Below are 23,153 nucleotides of genomic sequence, written 5' to 3'. Positions count from 1 at the left end.
TATGGAAGTCTCACCTCAGATTGGCCAGACTCAGAGTGATCGATCTTATTGGTGATAATACAAAAGTCTAATAATCTGCAAATGGGAAGTCCATTACATAACAGCCCCATGAGTGATACTTGCACATCTAAGATCTGATATGATACGCAGTACAATTATATCATCCTATGCTTCACATCTTTTCATTGAGTTGCCCTTCCCCATACTTATGGGTTCTACCATGAACTGCAGCAGCATGAATAACCCCAGAAGAAAGCAAAATCTAGACTTTCTGTTGTCAACGAAAGGATTCTGGCTGTAAACAAATGAACCACCTAGAGGAAGATGTAAACAGAGAGGAAGAGGAAGAAATTTTGATATGATAATGACCATCATAATAATTGTCATCACCACTACCATCATGGTGATTCAAATGATGTTCGTATTTATACTAATGATAGTTTAATAATGAGAAAGATGATTCACAGGCACAACTGTTAAGTGTGGGGAACCATTTATTAGTAACTGAATATTTCCATCGTCATTGAAGATAGTGACCAAAAGCATAAAATATTCCTTCAAAAATTTTACTGCAATCGAACATGTTGTAGGATAAAATGACTGAAAATGACAATTGATGTCAAATTATTGAACACGTCCAATGATTTTTTATGAATAACCTTATCGTCGTAAAAGAAAGAAGAATATCCAAAGAAAGAATTCTGATTCCCTTTATTTAAATAGCAATGCTCTGAAACTCCAGAAAATGCCAATGGAAGCTATTGTAGTCTTATTGTATTCAGAAGACCGTTTGTGTCAATTATGCAAATTAGGCCTTTTGTATTAAAATAATTAGCATGCAAATTAGGTCAACCTCATTTGTTTTAGGTAATTCTTGCAAAACCTTAACAATTTTATTGAGAAAAAAATTGTTTAAATATGAGCTTAAACATTCATTTTGACTGAAATAGTGGAAAAACTGCGAATATATGCAAATTACTTAATTTGCATAATCTTTATTGTTCAAGACATTAGAAAATAACGTGTTGAACCTTACTAAATTGTGTTGCAATGAAAAAAGTCACATGAATTCGGTTTACATGTCCAAAATGTGAGTATAGCAGTCATTTTAAAGGCGATATATAGCTAATTTGAATATATGCAAATTTAACCAATTTGCACCCCTTATATTTTCCTATACTTTTAATATGTCATTAGTGAGACCTTTCCAAAGGTCATGGTGAAGAAATAATTTCTGTTGCAATTAGTCCTAGGTTAAACCCTAAATTGACTGGACTAAATAGCCGAGCCCCATTCAACTGATTCAAGAAAATCATGATCAAATGTGATCTCAATCCAGCGTGTAATTACTAGATTTGGTAAGTTGGTATGCTTGTGACAGATCAGCTGCCATTTTAACAAGCACAAAAATCGCAAACACTATAATCAACTCGTAACGTATAGTGCGGCATTCTTGGATATGTTGACAACAGGGGGGACCCCCTCAGGAGCATGCGCAGCGCGACGACCACTGCGCTTTAAAACTGATAGTGATTTTGTAGCTCATTAGTCCCCACGGACACCGTCCGGGGGGACTTATAGGTTTGGTCATGTCCGTGCGTCCGTCCGTGCGTCCGTCCGTTCACGCAGATATCTCAGAGATGCCTGGAGCGATTTCATTCAAACTTGGTACAAGGATTACTTCATATGTCATACAGATGCACGTCGATTTGTTTCGTGATACGATCCAATATGGCTGCCAGGCGGCCATTTTATTACGATTTTTTCATGTACAGAGCAACAACTCAGGCATGTTTCAACTGATTTTATTCAAAGTTGATACAAGGACATTGACCAATGTCATAGATATGCACTTCAATTTTTTTGGTGATACAATCCAATATGGCCGCCGTGCGGCCATTTTGTTACGATTTTTTCATGTACAGAGCCATAACTCAGGCGTATCTCAATCGATTTTATTCAAAGTTGGTACAAGGACATTGACCAATGTCATACATATGCACATCAATTTGTTTTGCGAAACGATCCAATATGGCCGCCAGGCGGCCATTTTATTATGATTTTTTCAGGTACAGAGCCATTACTCAGGCATGTTTCAACAGAATTTATTCAAAGTTGGTACAAGGACATTGACCAATGTCATAGCTATGCACATTAATTTGTTTGTGATACGATCCAATATGGCCGCTGTGCGGCCATTTATTACGATTTTTTTCATGTACAGAGCCATAACTCAGGCATATCTCAACCGCTTTTATTCAAACTTGGTACAAGGACATTGACCTATGTCATACACATGCACATTGATTTGTTTTGTGATACAGTCCAATATGGCCGCCGTGTGGCCATTTTATTGCGTTTTTTCATGTCCAGAACCATAACTCAGACATGTATCAAGCGATTTTATTCAAAGTTGGTAAAAGGAGATTGACCAATGTCATACATATGCACGTTAATTTGCTTTGTGATAGGATTGGTCACACATTTGCACGTTAATTTGTTTTGTGATACAATTCAATATAGCTGCTGTGCGGCCATTTTGTTATGATTTTTTCATGTCCTGAACTCAGACATGTATCAAGCGAATTTATTCAAAAGTATTTTTATCACAGTATTTTTATCACAGACCTAATGAAGAGGACTCTATCCTCTCTGAGGACCTGTAATCAAAGTACCCATTAACAAGTGGGGACTGTGTCATCAACGATGACTTGTTCTTTACTATTTTTCATAGTTTTTGGTAGCTGGTAACAGACACTTCGTGTTTGTGTCGGCTACATGGACGATCTGCCAATGTGAACTGGCATGCATTGCCTACACGGAAAGGCAACTCAATATTCCAGTATCAAACTGTCTACATGTTGTGAAAACAACAACATAGCAGTGAAAAATGTAATAGCCACCAGGAAAAAGTCTTCACAAATGAAAGGATAATTGCTTCAAACAAATGAAACTGCATGATTTAGAGGATGAAAACATCGTGGACGGTAGAATGAAAATAAACAATGGTGGATGTGAGTGAGACTATTCCATTTAGGCAACGGGGGTGACAGATTCAAAGAATCAAGAAAGTACTGGAAAAACGTGTCATTTTCCTTACGATGCTGTCAAGGGAAATCCAGTTTCCCATTGTTTTAACATCTTTTAATAGTTTCTTTATTATCTAAAAGTAATTTTACCAAGTTTAATGACCAAATATACTCTCCTAACCTTTCTGTCTTTGAGTTACACTAGGGTAGGGGCTTATACACGGATGTAATGCATTTTCAAAAATCCTCTGAAATCAGTAGGGGGCTTATACACGAGCAGGGTCTTAAACTCGGACGAGTACGGTAGAATGCCAAACGGATTTCGCTACTTGAAGAGCAAGAAAACTAAAATACACATAATAAAAAAAAATTCACAAACACAAACTGAGGAAAGAATCTACACTGCGACTCATGAGAAACCACACTCTGGTTTTGAAACACAAGTGTCAAAGGCCACTCTATCAACGTATGTAACACCATAAGCTTAGGTTTGGCTGCGTCTAGTCTCGCCATAAGCTTTCCCCATACAAACAACACGTTATCGTTCACATTAATCGAAACTTCCCTACACAAATCTGAAACAAAACAAACACTATTGTAACACAAAACAATTGGATTGTAATGTAGGGATCCTAAATCAGACATATCCGAAACGAAACAAACACAAATGCAACACAAACTTTTGAATAGTAAGGTGGGCGCAGCCTCTTTCACATTTTATGGCATATGGCATTTTTTCCAGAGAAGCCCTAATTACATGTATACCTGTGCAGGATATATATGTAGTTGCTAAGGTAGTATATTGGATAGATTGCCGATTGCTCAAATAAGAAATTTAAAGGAATCGCTAACACTGTAAAAGTTGTGGCATATGCTTTGCTGTGACTTTAGACTAGACATTGAGTAGAAACGGAATATAGCTCCATGGACTAAACTGTAACAAACACGCCAAATAAACTATGTGACTTATACTGGATAGTGTTAATTGGGTCAATTAATAGTTAGTTAATTTCTATTTACTATTTGGGTGATTGGCAGGCTGCTTCCATCGACGTCGTGTGCAAAGCAGGCTTAAAACAAAAGCCTTTCAAAGATATCGACAGCACGCTTAAGGTTACCATGAATGTGTAATGAGCCTTCGCTACACAGGAATTACAATATGAAGGCCCTCTTATCCGGTCAAAATGTCTTGAGGTAACATGTCATGAATTTTGACGATACCTCTCCTATATATTTATCATACTTAGATTCTAATTTTTATTGACAGTTTTATGAGCAGAAGGTTCATGTATAACCTATTCATTTTCAAATTTGATTAATTTTCGCATGCAGTTTGGCTACATATCAATATTCAGTGCACCAGTTTTGACTTGAGCTGTGCAATTGATTGATCATACCTAGTGTAAAGTAGTAAAGCATTTATAAGCATGGCATTCCAATTTATCACTCATTTGCATATTTAATGAAATTCTGTAATAAGGTCATGTATCAAAATTGAATGTACTTCATTTTACTTACTACCTGGTTACAATACGTTATATTTAGAATTTTCATGCTGAAAGTATGAAGACTATGATGTACTGATTAAAAGCTTATTTGCATAATTATTTTAATGAAATTCTGTAACCAAGTGAATCATTTATAACTGAATTTGGTATGACTTCTAAGGTACAGCAGCTACTTACTTTAAGTCATGGTGGAAGTTGGTGGATATGACATGTCATAATTAGTTCATTTGTAACATATTTAATTACTTTCTGTAATTTGGCAAAGAACAAAACTGAATGGTCTATTGGAGTGAATTTAATCAGACTCCCAAGGTGCATTTGACATACTTGCCTTTGCTTGTGCAGAAAGTTTAATGAGCATGACATGTTTACATCATACTTGTATTTCGTCATGTTGGAAGTTTGATGAGTGTTACATATCATAATTTAATCATTTGCATATCTGTGTGACTCACCCATGTAGACCAAATATCAAAGCTGATTACTCTGAATTTGTACAAGTACAACTTTGAGGAATGGCCTGTGTTTATCTCAAATATGAGTATGGTATGCTACATCAAGTGAGGACACTCAAGTATGGATATCGTATTTTAATGCATTCCCGTTGGCACACAGCGTTCAGCTAAATCTTATGTTGATTGTTTGTTGTATACAGAGTGTTGCATCTATAATTGAACATTTTGTCTAATTTGGCACATTTCATTGGTTTTTGTTCTTTAGGGTGATTAACGCTTTTAGTGCTGTAATTTTTTGCCACCAAAATTTTAGTGCAACATTTCACCAATTTTTATGAATTTTCTGTAATTTTTTGATAAATTTTGTCATCACATTTCATTGGCTACAGTTTTCTATCAAAATTTTAGCAAATATCGGAGAGAAAATTCACTGTGGTACATTTTATAGAGGCGACACAATTGACTTTGGTGCTAAAAGGGTTAGGCAACTTGATACATCATCAAAAGGAGTGAGCCCTCTAGCTAGTGAGGTGCAAATTCACAGAGATGATGTAATGGTAAACATTTAGCAAAATACATTCTACATCATTCATATGCTTGAAAATTTACGAACTTTTATCCTTATGTGCATCTCATTTCTTACAAGAATGCATGACAGGGTTACACAATAGTATGTACTTCTCCATATTATGCAGAAGATAGTCTGGTCACCCTCATTGTTTTCAATGATATACTGCACAACAACTAAGCATAAGCATATGCAACAATAAATATAAAATTAATGAGAAATATATAGATGTTTTGTAAAATCAAAATGCTAAAATTATTTGAAATATTTTTTGTTCCTTTAAAGATCAGAGACAGCTCAGTCGGTTTATGAATTTTGATAAGTGTCACATTTTATATGTACTTCATTTGCATATTTTCTGAATTTGTCAAATAACCTGTCATGTATCTTGCCTTGTACTGCACTGAATTTTTATCAGTCCTCTAAGGTTCTTATGTTATACTTAGATTTGCTTATGCTGAAGGTTTGATAAGAATGATATACTGAATGATAGCATACTGGTATATGCACAGTTAATGCTATTCTGTGATTAGGCCATCTGACAAAAGTGAATGGACTGACTTTGATCAGACTTCACAGGTTCATATGTCATACTTTAAATTTTGCTTATGCTGAATTAGTTTCATGAGCAAGACATTGATTAACAGTCAATGTTTAAGTATATGCATATTTATGAATTTGTATAATTATACCTTCTAAGATACATTGTTTGCACTTACAATGAATCATGCCGGAAGTTTCAGGGGTATGGCGTATCATAATTGGATCATGTTCATATTTATGAACGACTTTCACAGGGCTTATTTTTTGAAAATGGCAGGAGAGCTAAAATTCACTCTCCTGAAACTATCCGGGCGAGTGGTAGGCGAGTGATTTAGCAGCTCCCCTGAAAATAGTCAGGCGAGTGAAAAAAAAAGTGTCATCTCTTGTGATTTGAATATGGCACTGCTTAAATTAGGAGAGTGACTGAACAGGTCCCCTGAAAACAGTATGGAGAGTGCATGAATAAAATTTATTATGAAAACAATATGCACTAGCTGTCTTTCTTATTGTTATGTAATAGAGAAGGGGAGAAAATATGGCACAGTACAATAAATTACCCACAATCTGTTTGCTTTGTACCAACGACGTCAATTTTCTTATAACTTTTTTCAGTCCTGCATAAAAGCAATAATATGCAGACTCAAGATAATTGATTAATTATATTTATTAAAAGTACGTTGAAATATTGTAGTATAAATTTCAAAGAAACTGTTAAATAACCATAAAAGTCACATTCTGCTGGTACTACAAATGCCACAGTTTTGGGAAGCAAGTTATGACCAACTGAAGGGGTCATTCTCTGAAAAAAGTTAGCATGTAAATTTCTTTCGTCTTTTCTATTTGGAAAAAAATCAATATCCTTTTGTTTCATAAAACTGGTGCAACTAGTCTCACTACTTTCCATCACTTTATTCTGTATTGCTGAGGACACAATCAGTGGAAAATTTGCAAAAATGCTATCTCCTCTCTCAATCAAACACAATTTTCTTATTCCTTTGTGTCTTTAAAAGTACTCAGAATTTTTACAACTAGTCCAAGAATTTATCTACACATGGGAGACATGGTAGACTTCACAGGGGAATCTACGTTGGTACAAATCATGATGTATTATGGGCAATCTGTAGTACTGTGTATGGGTTATGTATTTTGATAGATGGAACAGGATAAGCAGTGTTCTCCCACCCAAATGTTCATAGCATATTGGCTAACTTTCAACATTTTTTGAACAATAAATATGCAGAAATGTGGCCTCTGTTGTATTCATGGACAAATAGATGAAGTTATACTTTTTAAAAGGACGTGCAGGGCTCCCGCTAAGTCACCAAAATGATTAGCCAACTCATTAGCCAAATCAAAATTCTTTTAGCCATTTTGAGTAACTTTTAGCCAGTTTATGATCTCAAGCGTGGCAACAGCTTTCTCGTCATTCAGGAGTCCCTAATTTTACAAATCAAGATGTTTTGCATGATGTTCATGATGGTTTTAACATTAACAAAATATGTGTGTAATTTTTGCATTTATAATCTGTGTTTTTATGACATTTCAGGGATAAAAATCCTTTCTCATTTTTGGTGGTAAACTTTAAACACCAGAAATAAAATTAGGTAGCAATTGAATTCTAAAAATCTGGTAGCAATGTTAAGTGTATATTACAAGAGGTACAGATCGAATATTTCTGCCACATTCAGTTAGTATTCACAATATGATAGCTTGTCATAAGTTACAGGCTTCTCATGTGGCAAATTTATGCAGTCTTCCATAACCTAAATGTTTGAGCCACACAAATAAACAATTTTCCATGCAGAAGACAGAATTATGGTATAGCACAATGGCAGTGTAGATACGATTATTGTGGTATTTAAGGGCCCGGTTTTACTTGTATGTCATAGTTGTGATCAAGCAGGCTGAAATAGCATCTTGAGTTTAAGTACTTTTCTTGAGACAAAAAGGGCTGGGCCAAACAAAATTCTTGTAAAACAAGACACAACGATATATATTCATTTAAATTACTCACTGTTTGAGGGCATTCATTGTTTTAATGATTATGATAACATTTTAGCCCAGATATATTTTCATTTGATACTTTGATATCATCAAGAAATGTCTGGTGATGTTCACTTCTAGATCATTAAACTGGTGGAATCTACAAAAAATTAAAATCATTCAGAATCACATAATTTCTTGTATAAGTTATAGCAGTTTGAAAGTAGGCCGAATGGGAGTCAGCCAAGCTGAATGCCAAAGGCAGCAAATTACCTTTCACCTAATGGACCACCCTAGGTGGTTTCTTGTGAACCATAATTGTGTAATTAGGGAGTCTTCATGCATGACATCACATGATGAGATGACCTAGACTTGACCTTTCAGAAAACCTCAGTTTTTCTCCTTTTCTTTTGTATTATGGCTCCGTTTGTGAAAGTTTCCTTTGAAATTATGGTTTTTACTATCAAACTGAGTAGTTGCAGGCCAAATTTTGATACAGCAAAGTAGGTAAAACTTTTGATAGACTCAAGGACGACCCAGGACTCACAGAGGCAAAGCAGGCCTCAGTGTATTCATGGACCTTACGTTCATGATTGTATATCGAACAGCAACAGTGTTTGTTTTACGTACCAGGGAATTTGGAACTTTGTAGAAAGTAGATTAAACTGTTTCAATACATTGCAACTTTGTAGGAAGGAGGGTAAACTGTTTCAACATCTTACAACATTTTATTGTTAGGTGTAGTTTTCTGTTGAGGAGGTCTAAGAATTCAATAGCCACTACATTAGCCAAACAGGAATTTTTGTAGCCATTTTTAACTTTCTTTCGCATTTGGCGAATTGGCGAATAGGTAGCGGGAGCCCTGAACGTGTAACTTTTTCATGATTTTTTTCATATACAAGCCTTTTAAAAATACCATATGGTATGCACATTAGATATATTGTCATTTAGACAAAAACCTACCAAGACAACAGTGCTGTCATCAAACATGTTTGGTTTTGAACATGGAGGTATTTTTTACCTCCATAGTTTGAGCTACGCCAAGTACGCGAACAGAACTAGATTTTACACTGAATCGTGCTACCAGCAGTCCACAGTCAAGTTATGTTTCATTTGTTTGCGTTGCGGCCCGCTGAAATATTCTTCATGCTCGTTGGTCTTCAACCAAAGTTAACTTGGCCGATTGTTACTGCGATATATCGAAGTGATCACAAGTTTACATTTCACAAAACAAAACGAATTTATCATAACAGCCACGTCGAGGTACACGATCCGCGGTGTGTACACTGGAAGGCTTGAGGGCTAGAGGGCGAGGCAAGAGGTACCATTTTACGACAGTCACAGAAAACTCCTATGCTGTACGCCAAAATGTCGCAAAAATGTACGTCTTTTAAAGTTTTACGGTAGAATGAACTCATGATTGTTTCGTGATCTTTTTTTAGAAGTATCGGGCATCTCTCCAACTTTTCAGAGTCAATTTAATTATTTTAAGCTTTCAAAGGACCAAGAGACCTAGCAGTCGCTCAGGCTAAACTGTTTAAATAGAGATTATGCATTTGTTTCCGCGAGTTGCGACGTGTAGTCCCAGTCATCATGTCGTAGACATTTTCTCCACGTTCGATCTCGATAGCTTAAGCAATATGATCCTCGTTTGTCACGCATATTTTTCCTATGAAATCTTGCTGCGGCAGGATAACCGTTGTGTTTTAAACACTTCGAAAGAATATGGCAGCCAAGAAAACGGAGTTGGTTTGAGAATGTGAGAATGAAGGGCTGTACTTGTACATTTGTACATGTAAATTCCGAACCGTAGTGGTGCTATATTGAAGTGTTATAGGCCCGCCGCCGATACACGATCACTATACGAGTAGTATTGTAATACTGTATTACATTGTTGCACCTAAATCGATCCATTCCATGCTAGAATGTGCTTGCCGAGAACGTAATTCATACTGAAGTGAACTGAACTGAATATTGAAAGCATAATTTTATTCGCTACACTGTGCTTCGCGCGTCGATCGGAGGAGATTAGAGTATGTTACATTTTGGATACAACGTGTAGTGTGCCTTTGGTCTCCAAAACTTGAGTCCCAGCCGTGGCGCGCGAGCGGCTAATCGCTCTCGCGGAATTTGATTTGCGCGAGCGGTAGGCGAGCGGAGCGATCGCTCGCCTCAAAAGATAAGGTCTGCTTTCAGTAATTAAGCTAAAATTAATGCTGAAGGCACTGCATCTGAACAGGTACAACATTGAACAACATTCATAGCGGGGAAGCTGAGTTTTGAAAACTCTGAACATTATTTAGTCATATTTGGTATCAATTAGTAGTGAAATTTGATCAAGAAAACAAATTTTAATGGCCTTAAGACAAGTATCGCCACATTTTGTTTCCAAGTACCTGTTATCCTGGTACAAGTTAGTGTACATATTCTTGACATGTAACAGTTACATGTTAGGTTGACGAGGTATGTAAGAGTGCCTTCAACAGCACACTCCAAGTTTCAAAACCGAGTCGGACTTACAAGTCCAAGTACTTGGACTTGCATACTCCCAGTAAATTGCTTACTCGGACTTGTATACTCCGAGTACATGACCTACTCGGACTTGAATACGTCGAGTTACCCTTGCTGGAAAAAACAGGAAATATTTGATCTTGTGATAAAAATTTGCAAACAGCATATACACTGCAGTGCATTTCCAGTCACTCAGAGAAAAGAGTTGTTAACGCGATCTGTCTGACCTCTGATCCGATCTGTGTACCTTGTACAACAGGCTCAAGTCATCGTCGAGTGTAGCTACCGTCACGCAAATTACGAGTTTGTCTTGTCTTTTCGTTTCATCACCGGATCAGATCCTGATTTGATACATGACTTGAATTGGGTACAAAAACGTTTCAAAATCACCGCGATGCAGTGCGGCAAGTTATTGGAACACGGACGCCATAATTGAATGACCTGTCGACCTGTGAGTGTGATGTCATGGCCGTGGTTTGCTAGCGTGGCGAGGACTTGCCCAAGCATTTTAGGCATATTTATGTCTTGATAAAATAATTAAACTAATAATTTTTCAAAATAAAATGAGCACAGTGCGCTCGTGTATGGTATGAACCGAGTGCAAGTGACCACTTGGTCGTAAATAATGACCTGACTTGACCTGTGATGTCATGCATTGATTTCGCTGGACCAATTGTGCGATATCGAACTGGGTAACTGACTGGACTTGCCTGAAATTTTTATGGTTTTTACTGCAAATGTTACGTCTAAGTCATCTTTCAAAAACTTTGCCGCCGGCCGTGGCAGTAGCTTTCTTCTAAGGGTATAATCACGGTCCCGGTCCTCCTTGTGGAGGGACCGTGGTTAAATATACATAATTTGTGCAACAGATTACAAGACATCGTGAAAATGAATTTTTTTTTCAAAAGAACAGATTTTCGACATATCGATCCGCGCTGGCTGTAAACTCTGTGAGTAATAAAATACTTTCTTCGACAGATCGTTTCTTGTCTGGCATGGCAAAATATGCATTTATAGGAAAACGTATTACTCAGCGTATTCAAGTCCGAGTAGGCCATGTACTCGGAGTGTACAAGTCCGAGTGAGCAGTGTTACTCGGAGTATGCAAGTCCGAGTACTTGGACTTGCAAGTCCGACTCGGTTTTGGAACTCGGAGTGTATAGTTTGAGATACTCCTACATACCAGAGTTGACTGAATAAATAGGCTAATTATTTGACTTTATGAAGAAAGCAGAAAGGTTCAACTTCAAAGTATCTCAACTTGGCCCACAAGTATTCCATTTATTTTGTGATTGATTATGATTTACGTTTGAGCTATAAATCAAAAAGTAAACAATAGTTTAGCCAATCAAAATACAGGGTGTGGCGGCGTTGACCGATGAAAAGTGAAAGCTGATTCGATGCCTCATCTCAGTGATGTCAATGTTGTATAACTCTGCAGGGTCGAGCTGAAGCTTATGAAGTCGATGATTTGACAGACAAGTAGTACCCACGACTAATTGTCGATTCTCTCGCTGAATGATGCAAATAAACGATATAACATATGTAATAATAACAGAACCCTATGACCTGTGAGTGCAAGTGTGCCGTACTAGCGGTATTTGCACGAGTGCTGTGGTGTATTCGGTGGCAGTCCTTGCACGATTGACAGCTTGCACTCACAGGTCATGGGGTTCCGTCATATTATCATGGAACAGAAGAGCATGCTGTCAGTATAGGAAGTTACATATTGTATATACAGATGCATGTGAATGATTTGTCAGAAAAATATGAAAAAGGTGTACAGTATTTCGTTTACATTTTTTTCACATTCATCTCTGAAAATAGATTGTCTCTGGCAATGAATATTCCAATTTTCAGTTCCTCTGGATAGTCTCTCGATGAACTCCGTATTTTTGTGCTGTATTTTCTGATTGAAAATGAATGACATTGTATATTCATCCAAAGAATGAAGTTATTTAACCAGATGCAACTGATGTCAAACTTTAATTTCTGACAGATTGTCCAGATGGAAAGTATGGCTCTGGATGCACACAGACCTGTCACTGTGCCAATGGCTGTAATAAAGCTAAAGGAGAATGTATAAACGGTGATGATTGTGAATCGGGATGGGGTGGAACCGAATGTCGTAGTAAGTATCATTCTACGTTCATAATATCCCAGTGAAAAGTATGGCTCTTGATGCACACAGACATGTCACAGTGCTTATGGCTGTAATAGAGCTAAAGGAGAATGTATAAATGTTGATGGTTGTGAGCCGGGATGGACGGGACCCGAGTGTCATAGTAATTAGTACCAGTGTGTGTGTTAGGTCACACAGCACACTTGTTAAACCGGTGTGCGGGGTATAAAAGACCCCTAACTCATCGAAAATTCATAATGGCGCTTGAGTGACAACTGGCAACAGCAAGGTAGACCGCTCCGTGAAAATCAGCCGAAGCGATTCTCAAACAAACATTATTGGCATACCATAAACATAGACTGTTTCATAAACACGTAGGCCATACAGGTATCCGCAAAGTTTCACAAAGCCTTTTAAAATTACGACGATTAGGGGAAAAATCGCTTTCGTAACGAAGGAAATGGCCCCCAGGGAACAGTCGTTCCGCGATTCAAACAATTGTCAATCATTCAGTGACGCGCAGAGGTGTAAACTGGTCAAACATTTGCTGTGCATACGAGAATAATTACGATGTAAACAAACCATGTGTACGCTTAGAGTTACATGGATATTGGCGTGCACACAGGATGAAAACTTCGTGGTTGTCATAAACTATTTTACTAACAAGCGTTTATGATGCACAGACATCGCGAAAGTGAGCCATTTTCGGTCGTGACTTAGCAAGAGATGAGTCAGTACCGGTAAGATGTATCCTTGCGAAAAGTGCGTACACTGTATTTAATTTTTACAGAACTGCAGGCATGGCAGAGTCCATAGTTTACAAAGACATCGAAAACAACTAAATATTAAAGCATGGCGGTAGCCTCCATGATCAATTTGATTACAGTCAGTCAAAGAGAGCCACTTTTTTAAACAGCCCCCCCCCCAAATCTACGACCGAAAGTACCGCTACGCTACAGTCGCTTTTGATATAAATGCTAGACCTGAAAACGGCCTTATGGTTTGTACATGTACACGTGTTCTCACACATGGCAATGACATGTCGTGTTCGGAGGGTTGGTAAGGTTTTGACATACCGGTGGCCCCAGTAACGTTTGGACTTCTGTTATGAGAATGAAACAAAGCTTGTAAAGACATCAAAACAGTATTTGTCAATGTCAAACTGAGTTCAAGCTGAGCAAGTGAGCGTCGACGCGTCGTCACCCGTTCTTCGAAAGGCTAAGGCCTATTGATATGTGTGTCCGAGATCGGCTCATTGAGTTGGCACTACATCGTCGTATGATTTCGACAAAGGTTGGACTTAGATTTCTTCAATAACGAAGATATCTATGAACCAGTTCGTGTTTCATCCCATTGCTCCGAAAATAAACATAACTCATGAGTAGTTGTCCGGGATCACCCTCATAGCAACCGAGCAGCCGACCTCGATCGCTTACAGATATCGTGGTACGCGAGATTCATGGAAATCTCGATCCTTCCGTGATGTAGTGAACTTATTTTTTTTTTTTAGCGATCGGCCATGACGTCGCGTCGTTCACCTATTTCCTACCATTTTCCTGACCGTGTTTCTCAGTCAATGTTTAGATCGGTAATTCGTGATTTCAACATACGAAATTGCCAGCTTCGGATTATTTTTAATGTTTATGTTTATTACTTTCTTGATGATTATTTCCACTACGTACGGCGCCATTTCCGTATGTAGATATGGCGGTCAGCAGCCGAATCATTCACGAACGATGACATGACCCGAAACTTCAGTAAATCAACTCAGCAAAAACTTCAGTAGATCAACTCAGCACGCTCCTGTTTTTATGAAATTGATATTTTTTCCTTCTTTCTTTTACTTTCGCGTATTTCGAAGGCTGTACCTAAGCTTATAGTCAGAGCGTGAGTTGAGAGCAAACAGATTAGCCTACTAGATAATGCGAACGATAGCAACCGTTACCAACAGACTCATTATGCAGAGCCATGCCCCAAAACGCCCATCCAACTTGGCATTAATCCGGATCCCAGTCCATTTCGCCCCGGGCTTTAATTGCTCTTCATACATGCAGACATGTCAGTAGTTTTGATGGAGCTTCAGGTGAATATAACAGTGATGGCTGGTTGCTGGGATGGAGAGGATCAAAAGGTACTGGTAATAGTAAGTACCAGTGTGAGTGAGTTAGGTCTCACAAACCACACATTTCATCGCTCTTTATACATGCAGACATGTCAATGCCAGTGGCTATAACAGGACTATGCACTGCTTATGCTTGATGAGGGTTAGTAGTAGAATTTTCAAGTTAATATTAGCCAAACTGTCTCAGTGTGGCTAATTTGATCATTTTATTAGCCACACACACTAAATACTGGTAGACACATGCTTCAGTCTTCAAAGTTTTGATGTGGATACTGTATATAATTATATAATTATATATATATATATATATATATATATATATAATATATATATATATATATATATATATATATATATTATATATATATATATATATATATATATATATATATATATATATATCTTTTCTGATATACAAAGATTACATCGCTTGTTCGGCCTCACTGATAACACCTTCAAGACGCGCTACACTAATCACATGAAATCGTTCCGCAACGAGAGATACAAAAACGACACATAGTCGTCAAAATTTGTATGGAACTTAAGAAATAAGGGACAAGACTTTGACATTTCATGGTCAATCATTGATAAAGCATTGAGCTACTCTAACATGAACAAGGGATGTAATCTTTGTATATCAGAAAAGCTGCACATTATCAATGCTGACAAATCTACACTGTTAAACAAACGCTCTGAGTTGGTTTCAAAATGTCGCCACCAAAACAAATATTATATATCGAATTTTAACACTACCTACAAATAGAATGGTTCGTCCCAATCATATATGTAAGAGTGTCGAGCTAGTAATCCTTTCACTCTATCTGAGGATTGCAAGATGCATGAAACTTAATAGATTTCATTACTTTGTACTTGAAGTAATACATGTAATATATATATAAAACACAAAACTACTTCAATTACAAAGTAATGATATTTGTTACTTAAGTTTGACGCATCCTGCAATCATTAGACAGAAGAAGTGAAAGGAATCTTAGCTCAACAGTCTTATATATGTATGATCAGGACGTACCATTCTATTTGTAGGTGGTGTTAAACTTTGATAAATAATATTTGTTTTGGTGGCGACATCTGAAACCAACTCGAGCATTTGTTTAACAGCGTAGATTTGTCAGCATTTTGTAGTTTTTAGCTCCCATAGCCATATGTATATATGGCAATGGAAGCTATTCTTATAGGCTAGGGAACTGTCTGTATGTATGTATGTCTGTATGTCTGTATGTCTGTATGTCTGTCCGTCAACATCAAAAACTCCAAAACCGCTGCACATTTCATCTTGATATTTGGTGTGTACATGGATGATGGGCTGTAGATGAGATTTTGTTCAAATGAAGTTGTCATTGCCAAAAATATGCAAATTAAGTGAAAAAATGTAAAAACAGTCAAAATTGAAAAAACTCAATAACCACTGAGCAGATTACATGAAAAATTAGCATGTAAGTACTTTGGGCTGACCTGAAATGATTGTGCACATCTTGGGTCAGTATCTTGGACTTGCTATTTTTCATGAATTTTTTTGTAATTTTCTCCCATTTTTGGTCAAAAAATCTTCTTCTCTGAAACCACAAGTCTGATTGATTTGAAACTTGGTATGGAAGTGCATAGGAGTGACCTTTCCCAAATTTGGGCAAATCGTGGTGAAATTTGCATGTTTTTAGTTTACACGTCCATAGACTCCCATGTATAAGGCAGATCTCCATAGACTCCCATGTATAAGGCCACGCAAAATAAAAATTTAGTTTCTCATCGTATTCATATTGCAAAAAGGATGCAGTAACACAATTTTTAGTCCCCACGGATGAAGTCCATTGGGCATATAGATTGGGTCATGTCCGTCTGTTCGTCCATCCGTGAGTCAATCCGTTCACGCAGATATCTCGGATATTTTGACAAATATGTCACGTGACCTCGGTGACCTTTGACCTCAAATATACATATTTGTCCATAACTCAGTAACCACAAGTGCTACCACCCTTCATGTCTGGTATGATGGGACACCTTATGACGCCACATATTGTACCTCATTAATTATGTGCATATCTAATTTTGAGCGGAGCCAATAGAGCTAGAGGTCTGATTTTTGTATGTAGGGATAACTTAGCAAAACAATTTTTTTGACAAAATGTCACATGACCTTGGTGACCTTTGACCTCAAATATACATATTTGTCCGTAACTCAGTAACCACAAGTGCTGCACCCTTCATGTATGGTATGATAGGACACATTATGACGCCACATTTTGTACCTCATTAATTATGCGCATATATAGTTTTGAACGAGCCAATAGAGCTAGAGGTCTGATTTTTTGGTATATAGGAATAACTTAGCAATACAATTTTTTTGACAAAATGTCACGTGACCTCGGTGACCTTTGACCTCAAATATACATATTTGTCCATAACTCAGTAACCACAAGTGCTACACCCTTCATATTTGGTATGATGGGACACCTTATGATGCCACATACTGTACCTCATTAATTATGCACATATCTAATTCTGAGCAAGCCAATAGAGCTGGATGTCTGATTTTTGGTATATAGGGATAACTATAGGAGAGAAATTTTTTGACAAAATGTCATGTGACCTCGATGACCTTTTACCTAAAATATATGTTTATGTCAATAAATAAGTAACCATAAGTGAAGATGTCCTTTGTATTTAGTAGGATGGGAGACCTTATGAGAACACACGCTTTACCTCATTAATTATGCACACATCTAATTCTGGGCAAGCGAATAGAGCTAGAGGTCTGATTTTTTGGCATATAAGGATTAATTAGCAATATAATTTTTTTTTCAAAATGTCATGTGACCTCGATGACCTTTGACCTTGATTATACATATATATGCATATCTCAGTAACCACAAGTTCTATACCCTCCAATTTTGATAGGATATTAGACCTGAAGATGTCACATCTTGTACCTCATTTATTATGCACATATGTATTTCTTGGCTGGCCAATACTGCTAGAGGTCTGATCTTTTTCCCGATTTAGAACCATAACTTAGACATGCCTCATGTGTTTCAAATTGGGAACAACGACATAGACCTATGTGCCCATAGATCTCAACATATACACTCCAGTGATACTTCTTAATGACCACATTTCCCTGGCCCATCAAGACTAATACTCCTATTACAAGTGGGGACTATGTCATTGTCAATGACTTGTTGAGTTAATGGTTGTATCACAGTATTGGATAATTCTAATTCTGTATTTTTTCCATTTTATATTCTGAATAAATACATTAAACATATTTCACTGTCTCCAGTACATTACATTTAAGTATTTTCACTTCATGCACTTTATCCCTTTCACACATGTTCTAATATCTGACCAGAGAACAAACACTAAATAGTCCAGGATGGGTGCTACAGTGTCATTGACGCTATTTTCTGATATACAAAGATTACATCGCTTGCTTATGTTACAGTAACTTGATGCTTTGTCAATAATTGACCACGAAATGTCAAAGACCGGGTTCTTTTGTTTCAAGGACCAGACAGTACTTTGAAAGCTCCATGCAGTACTGAATGATTGCATGTGATTAGCAAAGTGAGTCTTGAAGGAGTTATCAGGGAGTCCGATGTAGACCTTCTCTGTGTTGTCCCCTGTTGATACCCTGGCCTTGTAAACTACACCTTTTACTTGACAATTATCACGCTACATGTGTTCTCCATAGCGATCATTAGACGATGGTCATTTTCTACTTGTTATCAATTTTTATCATATATATAATTTTGATACAATTTCAATAAAGATCATTACAGTTAGTAAAATTACTTTCTGACCAGAGAAACTATTAAAAAGATGTTAAAAGAATGGGGCATTGAAGTTCCAGCATTGTAAGGAAAATAGCGGATTTGTCCAGTACCTTATGAATCTATGCCCTCCGTACCATGTTTCCTAAATAGAATAGTCCTGCTCCGCACATCCGCATTTGTTATTCTCATTCAAGGCAACGATTTCATTTGTTTGAAGCAATTATCCTTTCATCTGTGAAGAGTTTTTACCAGTGACTATTATAACTTTCATAGCTATGTTATTGGTTTCAAGATGTAGACCGCTTGATATTGGAATGTTGAGTTGCTTTTACATGCAGTCAATGCACATGCCAGTTTACAATTCACACTATGCTATTGCTCAGCAGCATACAACACATCTTTATTTCATGTTTACTTTTTATTTCAATCGATTGGTGTGAAAATTTTAACCAAAATGTCACTGATGCAGGGATTGTGTATTCAGTTTGATTTGATACAGCGATATAAAATGCTGTGTCAATAAAGCACATAATCATCGCAGAGTTTTGCTGCCTTTTGGCTATGGTTGTCTATCAGTATCAATGTGATCAAGGATACCAATTCACAGAGATTGTGAGAATGTAATTGTAAATCTTTTCTGTATTTTGTCTTCCTTTACAATTTCAAGTAAGTGCTTTAAATAAAGAGTGTTTATGTTGTCTTTAGCATATTAGTTGAAAAGCAATAAGATTGGGACTGTTTAATCAATTTCGACTATAGAAATCAGCTTTCGCCATGCTTTTGAGGTTGTGGTGATTGCCGATTTGTTTTTGTTTGCCACAAACAAATATTAGTCGCATTTTGAGACTGTGGCGATCTCTACCGCAAACCTGTTGATAGATGACATAAAGTGTATGATGAATTACAATTTACACCTTTTAATGAACCTAAAATGTAAACCCCAAATGAATTTAACACACAGTTTCAAGCAAATATGTTCTGAGTATGGTACTTGTGATGCAGAAACAAGGTGTTAAATAATCTTAAAAGATAATACTTGTCAGTGAGATGAAGGACTTGGAGGTTAGAGAACTCCAACATGTTACAGGTTACCTGGCCAATTCTTGGGTCATATAGAACCTGTATAGAGAAGTGGTTAATAGTATATACATATTGACTGGCTATGAAGTTAATAGCATGCATTTGTTGCGTGAGGACCTGAAATTCACCTCAAAACAGTCTATAGTCCAGTCTGTAGACCAAGAGCAGCAGCCTGTATGAGTGATCACGACTCTCAGGCCCAAAGGAGCACAAACATTTGCTGCTACCCAAATATGGCGTATGTTTTTATCACATTTCATCCACCTCTATCTGCAAAATCAAGAAAATCCTCAGCTTTGATCACTCCTCTCTGTTGCAGATGACACTGCCATTTTCTTTTGCGTTTTATAAAGTGGCCATGCATAGGCAGCACTTTCAAATTACCCCAGTCAATTGTTCTTGCTATCTGTTAACAAGGTCACATTTTTAGAAACTGTTAACCAGTGACTGTGTTTCAATGGCATGTGTGAGAGACAAGATGATGAATACCAGGTGACCATGAATTAGAGAATCATAGCAGAGAGTTAGTATGAGGTGTGCAACAATTTGATTTGTTTGGTATCTCCTTGATAATTTAAACACAAAACTGCTTGCTACCAGGAAGTTTTGGAACATACCCCAATTTACATGTAGGTCATGTCCTAGGAATTCTGGACTCTTCTTTAATAGATGTCTGTTGCCATCTCATCACATGATAAAATACAAAACAATATTGATTAGTTACATATATTATACTTTGATCAGTGGCAAGGAAGGATAAGGGAAATCCCAGGATTTACAGCTTTTAAAAGTAAGCAGGTCAAAGTACAGTGGCAGACGACAGAGTTGTCACGATTTTTGATAATATTGTACGTGTCCATATGAATTTAACGCATTTTGTGGTCATGTGAGAAAAAGAATCTCACACACCAGGACCTGGGATCAGATTTCTCAAACTCATTGGGGATATTTTGTCTCACACTCGCCTGCGGCTCGTGTGAGACAAAATATCCCCAACTCGTGTGAGAAATCTGATCCCAGGTCCTTGGGGTGTGAGATTCTATTAGTCTAATTGTATCACCTACACAAAAAATATGGCATGCTGCAAGCCACAAAATTGAAAAACATGTTAAATGTTTGCCCAAATTTTCCTAAGGAAACTCTAAACCATTACTTCTAAAAGTCAGCTTGCACCATGCAAAATTTGGTACTAGAAAATCAAATCACCAAATAACTTCAGACTCTTAAAATTCCAATGGTTGCCATCCTTATGCTGTACGGGGAATAATACACTTTAATTTCACAAAGATTAGAATGATAAATTTCACTTAATATTCCAAACGTTTTAAAGAGAGCCAACAAAAGCAGTGGGCCTGAAAAGTATTGAAGTTTGTTAGTCCCCACGGACGAAGTCCGGGGGACATAGATTGGGTCATGTCCGTGCGTGCGTCCGTGCGTCCGTTCACGCAGATATCTCAGACATGCCCCAGTCAATTTCTTTCAAACTTTGCACAAGGATAGTACCCTACCCCATACAGATGCACGTCAATTTGTTTCAAGATGCGATCAAATTTGGCCGTGTTAGAGGACTTTTAGTTTACACCTCCATAGACTCCCATGTATAAGGCAGTTCTCCATAGACTCCCATGTATAAGGCAGTTCTCCATAGACTCCCATGTATAAGTCAGTACTCCATAGACTCCCATGTGTAAGGCCAAGAAAAATAAAAATCCAGTTTCTCATCGTATTCATATTGCAAAAAGGATGCAGTGACACAGTTTTTAGTCCCCACGGATGAAGTCCAGGGGCTTATAGATTGGGTCATGTCCGTCTGTTCAAACAGATATCTTAGATATTTTGACAAAATGTCACGTGATCTCGGTGACCTTTGAGCTCAAATATACATATTCGTCCATAACTCAGTAACCGCAAGTGCTGCACCCTTCATATTTGGTATGATGGGAGACCTTATGACGCCACATATTGTACCTCATTAATTATGCACATATCTAATTTTGAGCGAGCCAATAGAGCTAGAGGTCTGATTTTTGGTATATAGATAACTTTGCAATACAATTTTTTTGACAAAATGTCACGTGACCTCGGTGACCTTTGACCCCAAAAATACATATTTGTCCATAACTCAGTAATCACAAGTGCTACAGCCTTCATGTATGGCATGATGGGACACCTTATGACGCCACATATTGTACCTCATTAATTATGAGCATATCTAATTTTGAGCGAGCCAATAGAGCTAGAGGTCTGATTTTTGGTATATAGGGATAACTTAGCAATACAATTTTTTTGACAAAATGTCACGTGACCTTGGTGACCTTTGACCTGAAATATATATATTTGTCCATAACTCAGTAACCACAAGTGCTACACCTGTCATGTATAGTATTCGGATAGTTTTCAATCGGATTCAAACCCACAACATACGGCATCAGTCGCCTAGCTGAGAGGCCACAGACAGAACCACTCGGCTAAATCTCCACTCCCAAATTAAAGAGTGGTTCAATAGCCGGCTAAGTTGTTACATTTTTCTTACTGAGACCGCTCAACACGTTGTAGAGTTCGTGAAGCACTCACGCACGCATGCTCACTATCATACATCGCACATACACACTTTATCGAAGCGAAGAAATGAATTTCATCGCTTTAACTGGGCGAACGATAACCTCGGGGACAATTCGTCCACCAGCAGTGTTACCTACCCAGGTAGAAAAATTCGGATAGTTTTCAATCGGATTCGCCTATGACGCCACATATTGTACCTCATTAATTATGCACATATCTAATTTTGAGCGAGCCAATAGAGCTAGAGGTCTGATTTTTGGTATATAGGGATAACTTAGCAATACAATTTTTTTGACAAAATGTCACGTGACCTCAATGACCTTTGACCTGAAATATACATATTTGTCCATAACTCAGTAACCACAAGTGGTACACCCTTCATATTTGGTATGATGGAAGATCTTATGACGCCACATACTGTACCTCATTAATTATGCACATATCTAATTCTGAGCAAGCCAATAGAGCTGGATGTCTGATTTTTGGTATATAGGGATAACTATAGGATAGAAATTTTTTGACCAAATGTCATGTGACCTCGATGACCTTTTACCTAAAATATACGTTTATGTCAATAAATAAGTAACCACAAGTGCTATGTCCTTTATATTTAGTAGGTTGGGAGACCTTATGACAACACACGCTTTATTTCATTAATTATGCACATATCTAATTCTAGAGCTAGAGGTCTGATTTTTGGCATATAGGGATTAATTAGCAATACAATTTTTTTTTAAATGTCATGTGACCTCAATGACCTTTGACCTTGATTATACATGTATATGCCTAACTCAGTAACCACAAGTTCTATACTCAATTTTGATAGGGTATTAGACCTTAAGATGTCACATCTTGTACCTCATTTATTATGCGCATATGTAT

General features: G+C 37.3%; 1 protein-coding gene across 2 annotated transcripts in view; it reads left to right on the top strand.

Moving 5' to 3' along the window:
* LOC139138556 (receptor-type tyrosine-protein phosphatase mu-like) overlaps positions 1 to 23,153 on the top strand; it is a 205,393-nt gene that overhangs the window by 108,784 nt on the left and 73,456 nt on the right. Inside the window, exon 6 of one of the 2 annotated variants that reach the window (XM_070706982.1) lies at positions 12,606 to 12,728. The gene's annotated coding sequence lies outside the window, so the exon portion shown is untranslated. Of the gene's footprint in view, positions 1 to 12,596; positions 12,729 to 23,153 lie in introns of both variants that reach the window. The other variant, XM_070706983.1, reaches the window with a different exon arrangement.

Source organism: Ptychodera flava, chromosome 8 (genome assembly GCF_041260155.1).
Source record: "Ptychodera flava strain L36383 chromosome 8, AS_Pfla_20210202, whole genome shotgun sequence".
NCBI lineage: Eukaryota > Metazoa > Hemichordata > Enteropneusta > Ptychoderidae > Ptychodera > Ptychodera flava.
This window is presented reverse-complemented; position numbering and strand designations above follow the sequence as displayed.